Consider the following 20,550-nt stretch of genomic DNA (forward strand, 5'->3'; position numbering starts at 1 on the left):
GCTAGACAATGCAAAGAAGAATAACATAAGACTGATTGGGCTCAATGAAGAAACAGAAGAGAGTGGAGATGACATAAAAAATCTCTTCAGAGAAATAATGGCAGAAAACTTCCCAAGTAGGGGAAAAGAGCTTGACATACAGATAAGTGAGGCATATAGGACTCCAAATAGCCTTGATCAAGAAAAATCTACACATAGGAATATAATTGTTAAGATTCCAGAAACTCAACAGAAGAACAAAGTTCTCCAAGCAGTCAGAGAAAATAAATAAATAATATACAAAGGAAAGCCCATCAGAATCACAGCAGACTTCTCAACACAAATCATCAAGGCAAGAAGAGCTTGGAGTGACATATTCCAAGCCCTACAAGAAAACAGCCTCCAACCCAGATGGAAGTACCCTGCAAAACTATCTTTCAAAATTCATGGAGAAATAAGATACTTTCATGACAAAGAGCACCTTAAGAACTTCATGAATATCAAACCAGCACTCCAAAGAATTTTACACAATATCCTAGGAACAGACATTAAGGATCACAACCCCAGGAAGCAAAGCAGAATGAACCCATCTGGCATGACAAGAAATTAAATGTAAAGTGGAGGAACACAACAAAATGAAAAAGTCATGGCAATGACAAGTCAATACATTTCAGTTATAACCATCAATGTTAATGGTCTCAATTCACCAGTCCAAAGAAATAGACTGGCAGAATGGGTCAAGAAGCAAAATCCAACAATATGCTGCATACAAGAAACACACTTAATTCAAAAGGAAACTCATAGACTGAAAGTTAAAGGGTAGAAAACAATACTCCATGCAATAGGAACCCGAAAAAAAGCAGGAGTAGCTATCCTCTTTAGAGATCAAGTAGATTTCAAACCAAAACTGATTAAGAGAGATGAAGAAGGACACTACATCCTTGTAAAGGGAAGAATCCAAGAGGAAGAGATGACAATCATAAATATCTGTGCATCCAACTATATAAAACAAATATTAATGGACATGAAAAGTCATATATGCACTAATACAATTGTAGTGGGGGACCTCAACACCCCACTGTCACACAAAGAGATATATCAGCTAGAGAAAAAATAAGTAAAGAAATACTTGAACTGAATTGAACTCTTGAACAAATGAACTTAACAGATGTTTACAGAGTTTTCAACCCCACAAAATCAGAATACACATTCTTCTCAGCTGCACATGGGCCATTCTCCAAAATAGACCACATACTCACACATAGAACATGTGTATGTGCAATGGAATTGAAGTTATCCCCTGTATATTATCAGACCATAGTGCAATGAAATTGGAGATCCATAGCAAAAGAAACTGGAAAAACTTCATAAACACGTGGAAATTGAACAACACACTTCTGAATAACCAATGGGTCACAGAGGAAATTAAAGAAGAAATCAGACAGTTCCTGCAATTAAATGACAATGACAATACAACATCGGAATCTATGGGACACAATGAAAGCAGTCTTACAAGGGAAATTCATAGCAGTGAATATGCATATTACAAAAACAGAATGAGCCCACTTAAACAACCTGATGCTGAACCTCAAGCTTCTAGAAAAAGAAGATCAGGACAACCCCAAATCTCATACAAGGGAGTAAATTATAAAGATCAGAGGAGAAATCAATGCAATGGAGACTAAGAGAATGATACAAAAAATCAATGAAGCCAAGAGTTAGTTCTTTGAAAGAATCAACAAAATTGACAAACCTTTAGCCAACCTTGTCAGAAAAAGGAAAGAAAAGGCCCAAATCCATGCAATTAGGAATGAAAAGGGTGAAATTACAACAGATCCAGGAGAAATCCAGCGGATCATCAATACCTACTTCAAGAACCTATACACCAATAAGATGGACAACACAGAAGAAATGGACAGATTCCTAGATACATATGAATTACTAAAGTTGAACAAAGAAGACCTAAAAATTCTGAACAACCCAATATCAACCAATGAAATTGAAAAGGTAATTAAAAATTTATCAACTAAGAAAAGCTCAGGCCCTGATGGCTTCACTGCTGAATTCTACAAGACATTTAGAGAGGAACTGCTGCCACTACTGTTTAAACTCTTCAGTGAAATTGAAAGGGAAGCAATACTCCCAAATTCATTCCTGGAAGCAAGCATCACCTTGATCCCCAAAGCAGAGAAGACAAAAGTGAAAAAGAGAATATAGGCCAATCTCACTAATGAACATAGATGACAAAATCCTTAATAAGATACTGGCAAACAGAATGCAGAAGATCATCAAGAAGATCATACATCCTGATCTAGTGGGATTCATCCCAGGGATGCAGGGATGGTTCAATATACGAAAATCAATTAATGTAATACACTATATCAATAGAGCCAAGGACAAAAACCATATGATTATCTCCATAGATGCAGAAAAAGCATTTGACAAAATCCAACATGGATTTATGATAAAAACCCTTCAAAAAATTGGAATACATGGTTTCTACCTCAAACTGATAGAAGACATCTATGAAAAACCAACAGTCAATATCATACTAAATGGTCAAAAACTGAAATCCTTCACACTAAAATCAGGAACAAGACAAGGATGTCCACTACCACCACTCTTGTTCAATATAATTCTGGAAACATTAGCCATGGCAATTAGACAAGAGAAAGAAATAAAAGGAATAAAGATAGGTAATGAAGAAGTCAAATTGTCATTATTTGTAGATGACATGATACTCTATAGAGAAGACCCCAAGAACTCCACCAAAAGTGTTCTAGACTTAATAACCAAATTCAGTCAGGTAGCTGGTTACAAGGTCAACACACAAAAATCAATAGCTTTCCTCTACACCAAGGACAGACGCAGTGAGAGAGAAATAGGGCAAATAATTCCTTTCACAATAGGATCCAAAAAACTGAAATACCTAGGAATCATCCTAACAAAAGTAATCAAAGACCTCTTCTCTGAAGACTATGACACTGTGAAGAGAGAGATTGAAAATGATATCAGAAAATAGACAGATATCCCCTGCTCCTGGGTAGGAGGGATTAATATAGTGAAAATGGCCATACTTTCAAAACTGCTATATAGATTTAATGCAACTCCAATTGAGATCCCAGCAGCATACTTCATGGACCTTGAGAAAACAATCCAAAAATTCATTTGGAACAAGAAGAGACATAGAATAGCAAAAGCAATTCTAGGTAACAGAGATATGGCAGGGGGTATCACAGTCCCCAACCTGCAACTATACTACAAAGGTGCTGTGATAAAAACAGCATGGTACTGGCAAAGAAACAGACTTGAGGACCAGTGGAACAGATTAGAAGAGGCAGAAACAATGCCAGACACACTCAGCCATCTCATCTTCAACAAAGGAGCCAAACACCCTCACTGGAGGAAAGATAGCCTCTTTAATAAATGGTGCTGGAAAAATTGGGCTTCAACTTGCCAAAGATTAAAACTAGACCTGTATCTCTCACCATGCACCAAACTAAAATCAAAATTCATTAAAGATTTAAGTATTAAAATAGAAACTCTGAACCAGTTGGAACAGAGGTTAGGTAGAACCCTTGAAGACATCGGTGTAGGAAAAGATTTTATGAACAAAACCTCAGTTGCCTGTGAACTGGCACAAACAATCAACAAGTGGGATCTCTTCTTATTAAAAGGCTTCTGCAAAGCAAGAGAAACCACCAGCAGTGTGAAGAGACAACCCACAATGTGGGAAAAAATCTTCACCTGCTCTTCCTCAGACAAAGGTCTACTATCTCGAATCTATAAAGAACTTAAAAAGATCAGACCTTCCAAGTTTAAAGACCCAATCCAAAAATGGGCATCTGAAATGAACAGACATTTCTCAGACAAAGAAGTAGAAATAGCAAATAAATACATGAAAAAATGTTCAACCTCACTGGTCATTCAAGAGATGAAAATGAAAACAATGCTGAGATTCCACCTCACTCCAGCAAGAATGGCTGCTATCATGAAATCAACCAATAGCAAATGGTGGCAGGGCTGTGGGGAAAGAGGAGGCCTGCTCCACTCCTGGTGGGAGTTTAGACTGGTGCAAGCACTGTGGAAATCAGTATGGAGATACCTCAAAGAACTAGGACTGGAAGTCCCATTTGACCTATCTATTCCCCTGCTGGGGATCTTCCCCAAAGAATTAAAAGAATCATACCACAGTGATATATTTGCACCCATGTTCATAGCTGCACAGTTTGTAATAGCTAAAACTTGGAAACAGCCCAAATGCCCATCAACTGGAGACTGGATAAAGAAAATGTGTTTTTTTTTAATAAAATGAAGTACTACTCAGCCATAAAAAATGAGAAATTAGAGACATTTATAGCTAAGTGGATGCACATTGAGGCAATACTCTTAAGTGAAATATATAGGACACACATGTGTAAATACCAAATAGTTTCTTTGGTGTGAGAAACTGAATGTGTGAATAAGCACTAAATGTATAATAGGTAATGTGAAATAGGAAGAAAAGGGGCAAAGGGGAAGGAAGTGGGAGGGCTAGGGGAAAGGCTAGAAGAGAATGGGATTAATATGAGAAAATGGAAAAATAGGAGCAAAATCTTTGTAAATAGGGAGGACTGGACGGTTTGAAGGGAGGGCTGGGCAAGGGTGAAAAATAAGAACCAAGAGAGACTATGTAAAGGTGCAAATTTCCAATGATGAATGTCATTATATTGTATACCTAAAATGTACCAATGATTAGAATGAATAATCGAAAAAGTAAAATAGGAAGAAAAAGTCCAGAGGTGTAGGGGTAGTGGGAGGGGCAGGGGAAAGGAAAGAAGGGAAGAGAAAAATGATGAGAAATGGAAAAAATGGAAATAAAGTCTTTGTAAAGAGGGAAGGGTGGAGGGGGTGAAGGGAGGGCTAGGAATGGGGAAAAAATAAGAACCAAGATGCATTATGTAAAGGTACAATTCCCACTGAGAAATGTAATTGTGTTGTATACCTACAATGTACCAATAAAAGAATTTAAAACAAAAAAAAAGAAAATGATAAATAATAAATTCCTGTATGACCTCTACCTTGATCTCTACCTATTCTTGTTACTATTGCATATCAATTAAATGAAATTTTACCAAGCAAGTAGTGGGAACATCTGAAATGTTTATCAATTCCTGCTGGAAGTGACAGCCATATGACTTCTCAGGAAAATGTCTTGGCCAAGTCTTAAAAACCTACTGTCCTAGTGTCATAGCCAACAATTCTCTGACTAATGTACTTGAAAACACCTGTTCATTCAACATCATGTGTAAGACTACTCAAACCATCTTGATCCATAATAGCCTGAAGTGAAAACTACCTACATTGTCATTGGCACATGAAAAAATAAATTATGACATTACCACTTATTAAATAATACTCAGAAATAAAGAATTTCACATTATTGGTACATAAATAACATGAAATGACCTTTAAAAACTGTGTTGTGCAAAAGTAGGAAGCCATAAGAGAAGAGAAGTCATATAATTTCTTGTATCTGAAATGCGAGAGAAGGAAAATCTAATCTATAGTGACAATTAATAGATCTGAATTTGATGAGTGTATGCGGTGGAGAGAAAATGTAAAAAAAAAAAAAAGCAGAAAAGAGCTTTGCTTATTCAGGATAATTTGTTATTCCATATAAATTTTCTGCCATTGGAATTTTGATAGGGATAATATTGAATCTGTAATTAACTTTGGATGGTATGGACAATTTAGCAGCATTAATTCCTCCAATCCATTAACAAGAGGTATCTTTCTATTTATTTGTCTCTTCTATAATATACTTCATCACTTTTAGTGAAGTCTAATTTATTAATATTTATCTCCTGTGATTGTGTGTGCATATTTGTGTCCTGTTTAAGTGGTTGCCTACTTTTAGGGCCTACAGGGATCTTCCTATGCTTTCTCCAAAAGTTTCCCTAGTCATACCTGCAGACTATGATATTCCACTAATTCATATATTTATCTGATGCCATATGGAGCAATATTTTTCTAACATGTACTTAATGTCATTTTCACTTCCAATTGCTCCTCACTATTTATTGAAGACATGTCACACAAACCTATAATTCCATTTATTATGTTTGTAGAAATAACTGGGTATATATGAGTCTTTTCTGGACTCTTTTTTGGTTGTTCTGTTTATTTATCTTTGTTGCTATGGTGCACAACACTATCTTCCTGAAGTTCTTTAATAACCCCTCACCCAGTTTTCAGAGCTGGATGCCAGAGATTCTTGCAGTAAGTCTCTAGTGTCCACTTGCTCATTGTGTAATGCAAGGTTGAAGGTTGAAGAAAACCTAAAGAGAGAGTTAAAGATAAAGTGTGAAATGGGACAGCCAATGCTCCTTGGGGAAAAGGCACTGGTCTGTCTCTTCCACCAAATTTTATTATTCATCAATCAGGGTGTTGTAGTCAGCAGGATTTGGCAAGGGAATACATTAAATACAGGACATATAACTTATAAGATTATTTCATGATAATTACCCACAAAGTCAAATGCAAAGGAGTACAAGAAATTAATCACATAATAGAAGCCCAAAGGATTCAGCTGAGGGCCTAGAACCCAGTAGTTTCCAACACAAGTCTAGCCTTTAGTTTGCAGCAGGAAAACCATTCACAGCAAGCTTCTCCTAGAAAATCAACAGGCCAAGATCTTCTCCTCCAGGTCTCTTTTTATGACTATTGGTAACAATCTTCAGGTAGATCCTCCATGCTCAGACCACACTGATTCAGTTCAGCTGGGCCTTACAAGTTGACCATTAGTCAATCCACTACACGGGGTAAAAAGTAAAGTATGTGTATAGATGAGTAATACATGAACTTTCCATGGAGACCAATGCAGATAAGGCTTTAAAAAGAAGAGTCAAAGCATTTTCAAATTAGAAGCAAGATAGACAAAAATATATGGTTGTTATTAGAGCATTGTTCTTCAAGCTATGAAGGCACTAATTGTGGGGATGGAATTGGGGTGCAATGTGCTCTGACCTCAGCTACACATGGTGGTATCTTGTATTAGCCCCTCAGCTTCATAGGCCATGACTCTGGTCTCAGCCATGGCCAATAGTGGGGAGGTCACATTGGCCTGCGTCCTACTACAGTGCTCATGAGATACTTCTGTGAGTCACATAGCTTCAGTCAGACTCGCTTCTTAAAGTAAGCCAATTGAAAGATTTAACTCTTTGCAATCTGCACTGCTTACTGCACGTTTTGGGCATAATCAATATTGTGGGCTCTGGCACTGGAGATTAAACCCAGGGTCTTCTGCATGCTAAGAAGTGCTCAACTACTGAGCTATATCCAACTTCCTATAATAAGTCTTAAAACATAGTTTCATATGTATTCTTTTTTTCTTCATTAAAAATTTGTGGATGTCCTAGGTCCTTTTAATTTTCTTGTATATTCTAGAATCTGCTCATCAATTTAAAAAAACCATTTGTAGATCAATTGGATTTAATTACACGAAATACATTTGTGTGTATATATATATATATATATGTCTTTTGAAAAAATTGAACCTTAGTAATATCAAGTTTTCTACCTGATGTACATGGAAAAGTCTCTATTTACCTATACATTCTTTAATGCACAAGACATAGTGATTGTATTGACAGTGAACCCAGAGACTTTATGAAATTATTACTCTAGTAATTTTTGGTACTGTCTTTAGGAATTTATGAAAAAATTGGTTTTAAGTATGTGAAGATATCATTTATTCTTTCAAAGCTTGTGGATTTTATTATATCGCCTTGTCTTATTGCATTTCCTAGCACTTTCAGTGTAATTTTGAATAAAAGTGATAAAAGTGGACATCGTTTTTTCTCCATTCTGAAGGATAAAATACTTAACAATTTATTGGTGAAGATGATCTCTTTAGTGACTTTATGAGGACTTTAAACAGAATTTTCCAAGTTTGTTAGGGTGAAAGGGCCAGAGTGTGGGTTGATTGATGCATTGTAATAGAATGGTATGGAAAATCACAAAAAGAGTACATTTTTGCCTACATAGAAAGCTCTATTCCTGATTTCAGTGAAATGGTATCAGTATGATTAATAAAGAGAGGCCCAGAGCTGCTCATCTGTGAAACTGTGGCTGTCCACTGACCCACACTCCTGAGCCTAATGGAAGGTTGCCCTTTGCAAATTCTTACAAGCATAAAGCAGCATTTGGGACCTTAGGAAAGATTGCAAAGTGGCAAAGGAAAACAATGTCTGGAAGACAAATTTCATACAAAGATTTATCTCAACCAGACACACTCATGCACCTAGCAGCTAATTAGTCACATTAGAGGTGGAGAGAAGCAATGGCCCCATAGGCTTCTGTCTTGTTTCTTATAGGTTTGTACTGAACACCATCTGCCAGACACTAGAGGATTGGCAAGACAGAAAGACACCAAGATCAAGTTCTGTGATCGCAGAGGAGAAATGCTGGCTCAGGCTGAGCCAAGGGCCTTCTGACCTGACCACCTGGGCATGGCTTGCTCAAGTGTGGACAAGAACAGGCCAGTGTTTCTGCAGCTGCAAGCTCAGCTCATCCGGCCTCTGCTGCTTTGCGTGCTCATCCCAACACCCACTGATCTTCAGAGCCCATATCAAGGCCTGAGCCAGAGCTCTAGAGAAGATCTGCACCAGGGAGGACCTAGAGTGAACCATTATTCTATGAAAGCTCTGGCTCAACTCCTCTGTCTCCTATTACCCTGGGTCAAGGGTAAGAGCTATATGGGGTATTTTTTGCTGTCTGAAAACTCTCAAAGTTGGCTCCTATGCACTAGCATCTGTATTAAATAGGCACAGTAATTAAAGTTCAATGTAGATCAATGAGAAGACAATTGGTATGATCTAGATTACATGGGTGACATTTCTATTTTATTTTTCAATCTTAGATTCCACTGGAGAAGCCCTGTTGACCCAGTCTCCAGCCTCCCTGGCATTTTCTCCAGGAGAAACAGCCATCCTCGCCTTCAGGGCCAGTCAGAGCATTGGCAGCAGTTTAGCCTGGTACCAGCAGAAACCCAGGAAGGCTCCCAAACTCCTTATCTATGATGCATCCATGAGAGCCACTGGCATCCCAGCCCGGTTCAGTGGCAGTGGGAGAGGGACAGACTTTACTCTCACCATAAGCAGCCTGCAGCCTGAAGATATTGTAGTTTATCAGTGACATCAGTATGGTAATGGGTGTCCCTCTGTGGTTCAACATGAAACAAAAACCTCCCCAAGACCATGGTCATTATTTTGTGCATACCAGGTGCTTCTTTGATGGACAGCTGCTGTGGTATTTGCTGAATTATAATGTTTCTGCCTCTTTTTGAAAATTTTGTGATATTGCTGATAAGATTTCAACTGAATGATGGACTTTTCCTCAGACTCAATTGCATAGCCATGTTCAGGAACAATTTCCCTGGTACTGTTATCAGATCAGACTCACATAAGTTGACACCTATAAAGATATACATTTCATGTCCAGTACAGTAAGGTAACAGAACAACCAAGAAAATGAAATACGTTATACATATGTGAGATTTACCCTACCAAATTTTTTGTTTCATCAAATTACAAATAATAATAATAATATAGATTCCTTTCCATATGTCATAGATGAGCCAGGGTCACCAAGTGTAAGCAGTCCAAGGGGTTACCAGTTCATGCCTTCTTAGTGTCCTCATGGATATATGAGTCACCATGATCTCTTTGTCCTGGAAAGTACCTGAGTTCCAAGCTACTCAGAGCACACTGTATTATAACAGTGGTTCCCTTTCAATCTGAAGATAGGAACCAAATCATTTAACATTCATAGAATAAGAACAATTTGCAGCAGAACACTTTTTATCTCTATGAATGAATCGAAGCCACTGACATTTTTACCCACTAAAAGGTGAAACAAAAACACACACACCTAGTCATTCCTGCCACCCAATTCAGTAGGGATGACAGGAATAAAATTCAGGCAGAGGTAAGAGAAAATTTTGGAATCACATATTAAGACAAAGCTTTCTTTAGTAATTCTAAAGATGTCAATTATAATACACAAAGGACATCTCAGAGCAACAGGTCTCAGATGCAGGTTACAAATACCTCCTGTGTATACATTCCATTTTTCCTCTCCCAAGATCTCTTTGCTCTTTAAGTCTTAAAGTCTAGCTAAAATCTTTATGGTAATATAATTCATGTGCCATGTAATTCATCAATTTCAATTGTGTAATTCAATGGTTTTTCATATATTCACAGAATTAGGCAATCATCACAAGAATCAACTTGGAATATTTTTTTCACACCTGAAGAAACCTTGGATCTGTTAGCAGTCAGTCTCATTTTACTCACAGTTCAATTCAGCCCTATACAGGTACAAAAAACATCTACTGTTTCTATAGTTTTATCTATTATTATATGTCAGAACATCTTTTCAACTTCAACAACAATCCCCTGGAATTCTGTGTATTCAGCTTTCTGTCCCTGTTACAAAATACCTGCAAAAAAACCTTAAAGGATGAAAAGTTTGTTTTAGTTCAGGATTTCAAGATTTCAATCTAGGATCAGTGGGCGCCATTTCTTTTCATCCTATGGATAGTGATGCAGAAGCATCTCAACAGCAGGGTTTGGCAGAGAAGCTGCTCACTTCTTGGCAGCCAGGGAGCAGACATAAAAGATGAACCAGAGAAGTAGGGACAAGGGAGAAAATATAGTACCTAGGGTCATGGTTCCATAACCACTCCACTCAACTAGGTCTCAGCTCCTAAAATCTATAGCCTCTCACCAATTCTATTAAATTACTCTCTATCAGTGGGTCAGTCCATGGGGACAGTTAGAGCCCTTATGTTCCCATGAAAGCTTTCTTCCAAAAGCTCCACCTCTGACACTTGAGACTGTAGGGGCACATTTTTGATCTAAACCATAACACAGTCTGAGTTTTACTCTCTGCTGTCACACACACATACATGCCAGGAAGGGAGGGGAGGCAGGGCTATAACCACTGTTTACAACAAGAGACTGTCACTATCATGCCAGCGGGGACCAGGGCTGGCACTCAAACCACCATGAAGCTGCACAGACTCATACAGCAAAGCAACTCAGACATGAGAACTGCCTCTCCTTTGGGCAATTCATGTCATGGACTCCAGGACTATTGCCACTCCACATGAGCCCATGCTTCAGACCCACACTCCATGAAACTGTGACAGTTGCTAAAGGCATGAAACAAACTTAGATGTGTTTATTCTTGTAAAAGTACTAGGGCATTGGACAGGGTCAGAAAAACCATTGTTCTTTGTTGGAACTGTGCACTTCCTATCTCATCTCAGTGTGAAAGAACTGTAATGTCACTAACCTCAAGGTGGAAGGAACCTGCAGCAGCTTCTTGCTAAAGGGGTGGACTTGAGTAGGGTGGAGCGTGGAGCAAGATCCTTCAGTCACTGCTCACCAGACAGCTGCCACCTCCCCTTGGCTCTTCACACACTGCTGCACCCACCAGGAATTTGCATTATGTCCACTAGGGTGGACTTTCCCTGCAAGTCTGAAATAAAACCTCAGTTATAATCTTTCTTTCTTTACTAGGTCTACTCAGTTCAGCTTCTAAGAATGAGGGGCCGACTCATCTCCTGGGGCTGTTAATGCTCTGATCCCTGGTGAGGACAGTGGGGCTGGGCAAGGAAATGGGGTGAGAGGGTTGAGCTTTGGGGCTCAGCTGTTGCCCACGTGTCTTCTCTCCAGGTGTGAGAGGTGCAGGTTTTGTCCTCCAGGATGGGCCCTTAAGGTTGAGCATGAGGGAAGGAGCAAGAATGCATGCTCTGGTGAGGACTCTGCCAACTATGCAGAGAGATGATGTAGAAGACTTCTAGAGGCCCCTTAATGCTTTGCCTCACTGGCTCCAGCCACTCTGGATGCAGAAGCAGAAGGGACAGTGAGGTAATGCAAGTGCATTGTGAGCAACCAGCCATGATGACAGGGAGAGCTGACAGCACATCCGGGTCCTCCCTGTCTGCCCAGTTGTCAAGGAAGTGGCATAAGAAACAGAGAACTCATGCAGACCAATACAACAGAAGTGGAATAGATGTTGAAAATTTCAAATGTGGGGTATATTTTTTATAGGATTACATTTGGTCATATTCAGAAATTTGTATTTTCCACTTGCTTGAGTTCTAAAATCCACTTTACCATTTTTTCTTTTACTAACATCATTGAGATAGCATCCTGTGGAACCTATCCATAGAAGGAATATTTTGGGAATGAATACTGACAACTTTTCCCTTTTGAGTATTCCAGTGGACTTTTATAAATTTATAATAGCTACAAGATTCTAATAACAAGAATGCTTAATTTGCCTCAATTACTGTTTGTTGATTGAAAGCTGAGTTCTTGCAGTTTTAAAAGTGGGCTTTGAAATTCAGAAGGGCAAAGTGAAATGTGGACAGTATAAAGTTTACCTCGAGATTCTGCTGTGATGTGTGACATGAGATGAAGACCGAATTCCACATAAGGTGATTGGAGGCAGTGATAGAACACACAGCATATGCTTATTTCTGAAAGGGCTGCACTCTTGAAAGAAAATTGTGAAAAATGTGTGATTCCAGAAAACCGAGAGGGGATGTATGGGGCACTCAGATGATAATCACATAGCTTGTTACAAAGAAACCTTAAAATTCAGCAAATTAAATGTGATGAGATGTCCCTGTCTCTGACAGAACAGCCCAGAACAAGCAGGTGTCCATGGAAGGCAGGGGCCCTTCTCCACGAAGTCACTAAGGGGAGCAGATGGTTCTGTTGCCCTCTGCCTGCAACGTCCCTGTCCTCCGACATCACTGCTCCTGCCGTATCCACTCCTTAGCCAACACTGGAGAGAAAAGTATGGGGAGAGAGCCACTCTCTACTTAAAAGGAGTGAAACCCAGGCTTCTTGTCAATTATAGTCCATCTGATAATTTGAGAAATCATCCACTGAGAGGATCTGTTGACAGACTCACCTATATTGATTATGTTTGTGTGAGTTTGAAAACGCATTCCGATGAGTTTTGGAAACAAATGTTTATGAACATAAAGTCCACTTGTTGTAGCACTTTTGGAACAGCCATTTATTATTTGATTGTTGCTGTTACAAAATTGGCTGTGACTCTAAATCCTTGAAAAGAGATCTGTTTTTCCTTCAGGCTTCTTTTAGTCTCTTCACTTGTTTCGGGTTTAATACATCTTCAATGTATTAGATGCAATTTATATATGACAAACATTCATTTTCAGTATACAAGTTATATTCTTAGTGTTTTCACCTATGTTTTACCACATCAAACATTGCTTATAAGAACATAATTCAAATTTATACTATCTTAGGTGCAGTGAGACATAGAAATATTATTATTTTCAGTTTCTTCCACCTTAATTTTGTGTCTTTCTTGTTCTTCATCTATATATGTTATAAGTTTCAGAATAGAATTTCTGCCTAATATAGTTTTATGTGTATAAAACTTGAACAATAAAAGAATAAGCATATATTTATGTAGTAAATTTAGTTAATTCTATCAACTTTCAAATTTGTCCTTTATGGTTCTTTTCATTTTTTCACGTAGAACTGAGTTACTGTCTGGTGGCTTCTCCTCTCTCCAGCACAACTCTATCTGTGTCGATGTTATGGGATCAAATGTAAAATTATGCACATATTTTATACAATTGCTTTTTAGATCAATGAAGAGAGGAAAGTAGGAAATAAATACATTTTAATGATCCTTCATAGCTATGTATGTCCCGATTCCCTCTCTCCAGTCCCCAGTACCACCTGTTGTACCTCTTGCTCCACAGGATTTTATCTTCTAGGAATGTAACATAGTTGAGTAATACAATGTCTTTCTTCTGTACCTGGCATATCATATTAAGGATAATATTTATGGTGAAAACGTATTGTAGAATATAGTCATGTGCTGCATCGTATTTTGGCCAATGACAGATCACATCTATCACTGTGGTTCCATGGGATCACAACGCAGCTGAAAAATTCATATCACCTATTGGTGCTGTAGTCAGTGTCATAGTACACTGCACTGTCCACACACTTGTGGTGACACTGGGATAATCCAACCTATCACTTGCAGTCATATAAAAACCTACAGCACATAATACTCGAAAGTGATCACAAAATCATATACATACTTGTGGTCATTATTTTAGTGTGGTCATTATACTTATTTAAAGCTTACTGTAAAGTAGTATGCTGTGTAAAACAGTATACAGCCTCACACATCTCTTCTTTCTCTCATATTGTATTGACTGCATCACTTTCTCTAATCCTTGATATATATATAGTTCATGATATTGCTTTTATCATGGCTCCTAAGAATACAAAATCCACTGCAAGTGTTGGTAGTAAGAAGCTATGTCAAGCAGTTGACATGGAAACAAAGTTAAATATGATTAAGTAATAAAGAGGTTGAAAATCACTACAGTTGTTAATTGTCCATCAGGCCTGTCCCATAACACCAAAGCAATGACTTTTAGGAACAAAAAGAAAGTGACAGAAGCTGTTAAACATCTGGATCATTAAAAACACCAAGACCAACAAAAGTTTCAGGAGGCCCAACCTGAGATATGGAGAGGCTGCTAAGGACTTAGATTGAAGGATAGACTCAGAATTCTATCCCTTTCACTGCTGGGACCATCATGGTCAAAGCCCAAAGTTTGATTGCAATTTTCAAAGGAAAAGATGGACTTCAGTATGATGATCATGCTGAGTGATTTAAAGGATTCAGATATCACTGTTCATTACATCATGAGAAAGTGAGGGCTGAGTCTGTGAGTGCTGATATGAAGACAGCTGAATAATATTTGGGAGCCCCAGAGAAGCTGACTGTAGAGAACCATTATTTGGCAGAGCAAATCCTCAATATTCTGGAAAGAGATTCCTAAAATGACATTCACACATAAAGAAGCCAAGTCACTGCCAGCTTTCCCAGCTTTGAAGTACAGGCAAGTAATCTCGTTTGGGGGCAAGGTTGCAGTCAGTTTTCAGGGCAAAATTGAAACCCTTTGTGATCTTGAATCCCTGGGTCTTCAAGCATGTTAATAAGTACACAGTTCCAGTGGACTGCAGGAGTCATAAAGTTGTGCATAGTCCACCTCCTCTTGAAAGATGCCCTCCTAAGCTGCTTTGCCATCAAAATGGAGAAGTGCTGTTGACACAATAAATAATGTCCCTTCAGAATTGCACTTTTTGGTGACAGAGCTCCTGCATGTCTTCCTTTCTCGGTAGTCTTCATTCCCATAGAAAGTGATATTTCTTTCTCCAAACACTATCTCTTCAATGGAACCAATGGATCAAGGAGGTATAGCACACCAGGAAATGGTCAGCCTGGAGGCCAGAGCATCACCATGCTTGAACCCTGTGCCACATGTTCAGATACACGTATGCCCCAGCACCTGGGAAAATGAATACAAATTTAGGAATAAAATGTGTTTTTTTCACCTGGCCCAAAATCTTAGAAATTATTCTACAGATTAATTTTATTTTTAAAGAGTATTACAGTAATAGTGCACCTTATATCTTTTTCTATTTGCAAAGAGTTATTTGCAACACAATCCAAATGTACACTTAAGTGCAGGAGAAACATTTCAGCTGGCTGGAAATGCAGAGAATACAACCTATCCTGTAGTTCATCATCAGTATATTATTTGTTATCTAGTAAGAAAACGAAAGACAAATTTATGAAGAACCCCCAAAATACATCTGCCAACTCAAACCTAAGCCCACTATGCCTATTAGGATCTTAATTGTGGGGCCTCCAAAATCTGGAATAATTGCAGGTAAGCATGTACAGAATTCTTTTCTTTTCAAGCTAAAAGGATCCTTTGAAGCTCAGTGTCACCTCTTCAGGAAAACAATTATCAAAATTGAGTCAAAAAGAAAAAACTAAAATAGACCAACACCCATTGAAGAGAAGTGTGTTAGTCATCTTTTCATTACTGTAACAAAACACCTAAGGTAATCAGTTTACTAATAAAAGTTTTATTGGTACATTTTAGGTGTACAATATAATGACATTCATCATTGGAGATATGCACCTTTACATACTCTCTGGGTTCTTATTTTTCCCCCTTCCCCTGCCCTCCCTTCAACCCCTCCAACCCTCCCTACTTAGAAAGACTTTGTTTCCATTTTTTCATTTTCTCATATTAATTTCATTCCCTTCTTTCCTTTCCCCTACCCCTCCCACTTCCCCCTCCCCTTTGCCCCTTTTTTTCCTATTTCACAACGTCTATTATACTTTTAGTCCTTATTTACACTTTCAGTTTCTCACACTAGAGAAACTATTCAGTATTTACATGTGTCCTATTTATTTCACTTAAGATTCTTGTGTCAATGTGCATCCACTTAGCTATAAATGTCTCTAATTCCTCATTTTTGATGGCTGAGTAGTACTCCACTTTACAAAAACCCACATTTTCTTTAACCAGTCTCCAGTTGATGGGCATTTGGGCTGTTTCCAAGTTTTAGCTATCACAAACTGTGCTGCTATGAACATGGGTGCACATATATCACTGTGGTATGATTCATTTATTTCTTTGGGAAAGATCCCCAGCAGTGGAATAGCAGGGTCAAATGGGACTTCCAGTCCTAGTTCTTTGAGCTATCTCCATACTGAATTCTACAGTGGTTGCACCAGTCTACACTTCCACCAGCAGTGGAGGAGTGTTCCTCTTTCCCCACAGCCCCGCCAGCATTTGTTATTGGTTGATTTCAGGTTCTCAGCCATTCTTTCTGGAGTGAGGTGGAATCTCAATGTTGTTTTCATTTGCATCGCTCAAATGACCAGTAATGTTGAACATTGTTTTCATATGCTTATTTGCCATGTCTACTTCTTTGTGTGAGAAATGTCTGTTCATTTCAGATGTCCATTTTTGGATTGGGTCTTTAAATTTGGGAGGTCTGATTTTTTAAAGTTCTTTATAGATTTGAGATAGTAGACCTTTGTCTTGAGGGACCACTGGTTGAAGTTTTTTTCCCACATTGTGGGTTGTCTCTTCACACTGCTGGTGGTTTCTCTTGCTGTGCAGAATCTTTTTAGTAAAAAGAGATCCCGCTTGTTGATCGTTTGTGCTAGTTCATGGGAAACTGAGGTTTTGTTCTAAAGTCTTTTCCTATCCCAATATCTTGAAGAGTTCTACCTAACCTCTGTTCCAGCTGGTTCAGGGTTTCTGTTTTTATATTTAGATCTTTAATCCATTTCAATTTTAAATTAGTGCATGGTGAGAGATATAGGTCTAGTTTTAGTCTTTGGCAAATTGAAACCCAATTTCTCCAGCACCATTTATTAAAGAGCCTATCTTTCTTCAAGTGAGGGTGTTTGCCTACTTTGTCAAAGATGAGGTGGCTGAGTGTGTCTGGTGTTGTTTCTGCATCTTCTAATCTGTTCCACTGGTCTTCAGGTCTGTTTCTTTGCCAGTACCATGCTGTTTTTATCACATTAGCTTTGTAGTATAGTTTCAAGTTGTTGGTTATAATACCCCCTGCCATATCTCTGTTACCTAGAATTGCTTTTGCTATTCTGCATCTCTTCTTGTTACAAATGAATTTTTGGATTGTTTTCTCATGGTCTATGAAGTATGCTGCTGGGATTTCAATTAGGATTGCATTGAATCTATATAGCAATTTTGGAAATATAGCCATTTTCACTATGTTGATCCTTCCTAAGGCAATCAGTTTAAAGGAGAAAGGTTTACCAGGGTTCACAGTGGTGTAGGTTTTGGCCCATGGTTTGTTGCCACCATTGTTCTTGGGCCTGTTGTGAGGCAGTGCATTGTGATGAGGGCACATGGTAGAGGAAAGCTGTTCACCTTGTGGATCCAAAAGGGAGAGAAAAAGGTTGAGACCAGGGTGTTTTGATTCCCTTCAGAGGTCTTCCCATGAGATAAAACCTCTTGCAGGCCCCATGTCTTAAGTTCCCACCTCTCCCAGTAGCACCATAGATGGGGAACAAGTCTGCTACACACTGGCTTTGGGAGACATTCTGGGTCCAGACTAGAGCAAGAAGGAAGTCAAAATATAACCTCATTTTAATGCACTCCAGCATCAAATAATTTTAGAGAAAAATCATATCAAATCTTGAAAGAATCAAAAATTCAAAAAGTGTCCCTATTTTTAGTAGAACGTGTTTACAGTACATAATGTTTACATTCATCTTAGGGATTAACAGATCTTGTTCTTTTTATTCCCCTTCACCTCCCCTCTCTCCTCATTTCCATCATCACTGGATCCCCTTTCCATCACTATCATCATCATCATCATCATCATCATCATCATCATCATCATCGTCATCATTATTATTCATCATATTTGTGACACATAATGATTCCATTTACTGTGGGGACCTGGGACATACACATGACACATCTTAATTCTTTTTACATCCCCTTCCTCTCACCCTCCATCTCTTGATTCTCTTCTTATTTGAAAAGATCTCTCTCCCTGTTTCCTTTAATCTGTCTTTCACTTTGCTCTTTCTCTGTACTATGGATCTCTCCAATGAGAGAAGCCATGCGGTACTTAGGTGTATGTGTCTGATTTATGTAACTTAACATTATGTTTTCAAGCTGCATGTTTCTGAAAGCTTGTCCATAGCAGGAGGAAGGATAATAAACTTTTCTAATTATTTTAATTTTCTTTTTATTAAGGAATGTAGTCTATATAATCAAAAAGGAATAAAAAATACAAATATATTTTAAATTAAAACTCTGATATCCAAACCCAACCAGTATAGTCAAAAAAAGAAATTGCAAACCAGTATCAATTATAATTAAGCCATATACCCTAAATAAGATAATATAAAATTTACTATAAACACCATGTGAAAAAATTTTAGCTTAAAAATTTTTAGAGTATTTTATCAACATAAACTACTATGTTAATACAGGCAAATACTGCATAACAATGTTTCTATCAGTGACAGACCAGGTGTACCATGATGGTCTCACAGATCATATCACCTGATGATGTCTCAGCCATCTTAGTTTGTGTAAATCCACTCTATGATGTTTCAAAAATAACAAAAATGCTTCATGCTGGGTTTCTAATAACCTACATATTTGTGAAATGACACATGACTGAAGTTTACAAAGTACCAATCAGCTGGGCGAGGTGGCACAGACCTGTAATCCCAGTGGCTCAGAAGGTTGACTCAGGAAGATCACAAGTTTGAGCCCAGGCTGGGAAACTTATAGTCACCTTGTCTCAAAATTACAAAAAAGGAAAGATTGGGAAAGAAGTTCAATGTATAGGCTTTGGGTTCAGCCCGCTCTTGTTGCCTGTCATTTTTAGTCATTGACAGAATGTGCGCACAGTTCCTAAGGAGCTGGAGAGTTAGATCGTTTCAGTCTGATCTCTGAAGCCAAGAGGACACGGTCCCTGTGCGCAAGTGTGAGTCTGATAGACTGTGGGGAACACAGGTTTGTACTTTTTCCACCTGGATGAGGACCACTTTGATCCCTGTCCTCCTGACATCCAGCAGTGTTACTAGTTCATACTCCAGGGACAAGGTCCACGGTCCCTTTCCTTCATTAGAAAGGTCCTGTTCAAGTGTAGGTACCTCGTGAGTCATTTCCTCAGACCTGCACAGGACATGCATGTCTCTGAATGTGAGGGCAGAACTGGGTTTCAGACAACTCCGTCATTAACAGATAGGTCATTCTGAGACTTGCATGATTGTTCATTGCCCTAAGGACCGGAGTCTACTGGAAAAATTGGCAGTGGGAAAGGTATGAAATTATTCCCGGGTAAAAACAGTAAGCTATGACAATGAATGAGGAAGCAGCAATTGTAATGCCTATGACCAGTCTGCAGCCCTGGACATTCTATCCAGACACATGCAGAGCCCTCTGTGCCATTGCTGTTGTGCACGTTCACCCTCTTGTGGTCATGTGTGGAGAGACACCCTGAAGAGTTTTCCTGTTCTGTGACAGCACCGTTTTTAATGTATTATGTACGAATTTCTTTCTTGCACATTTCAAACCATTTTTTATGGTTTGCTTCTTTGTTGAAATACAACAATCATAAGTGTTTTTCAGGCACCGGAAATGACCTTGCTCGCCCCTGCCTGTCATTTTTTGTTGTTTGATTCTCTGTTGAAATACAACAATCATAAGTGTTTTTCAGGCACTGGAAATGACCTTGATGATATTATATAGTGATATGGAATTTTCAGTTAGATATTAACAGCTAAGAATCGGGATTCCATCACTCCTGTTGAATTAAAACACCACACAATATTTTCCTGCTCAAAAGCCTTCAAATATCTATGAAGAGACTGTAGAGTCATCATGCTTGTGGCGACATCAATTTAGTTAGTCTTTGATTTTACTGTATTTTTGTATCCACTTCTAGTCAATATCAGTGGGATGGAAAAAATTTCTAAGATTAAATTTAATTGCAAGGGCTGGTGCATGGAAGGAGGGAGACGTAGGGAAGGTCATCAGTTAAAAGCTACAGCCTGACTACAACAAAAAACCCTTCACAGATTCCTGAAATTTTGTTGAAAACTTAAACACAACCACAGTGGTCCACTGAAAATTAGTTACCTGAACTCACT

The sequence above is a fragment of the Heterocephalus glaber genome, unplaced genomic scaffold (assembly GCF_053883595.1).
Source record: "Heterocephalus glaber isolate CG9 unplaced genomic scaffold, H.glaber_assembly_v1.0 deba00000470, whole genome shotgun sequence".
Taxonomy (NCBI): domain Eukaryota; kingdom Metazoa; phylum Chordata; class Mammalia; order Rodentia; family Bathyergidae; genus Heterocephalus; species Heterocephalus glaber.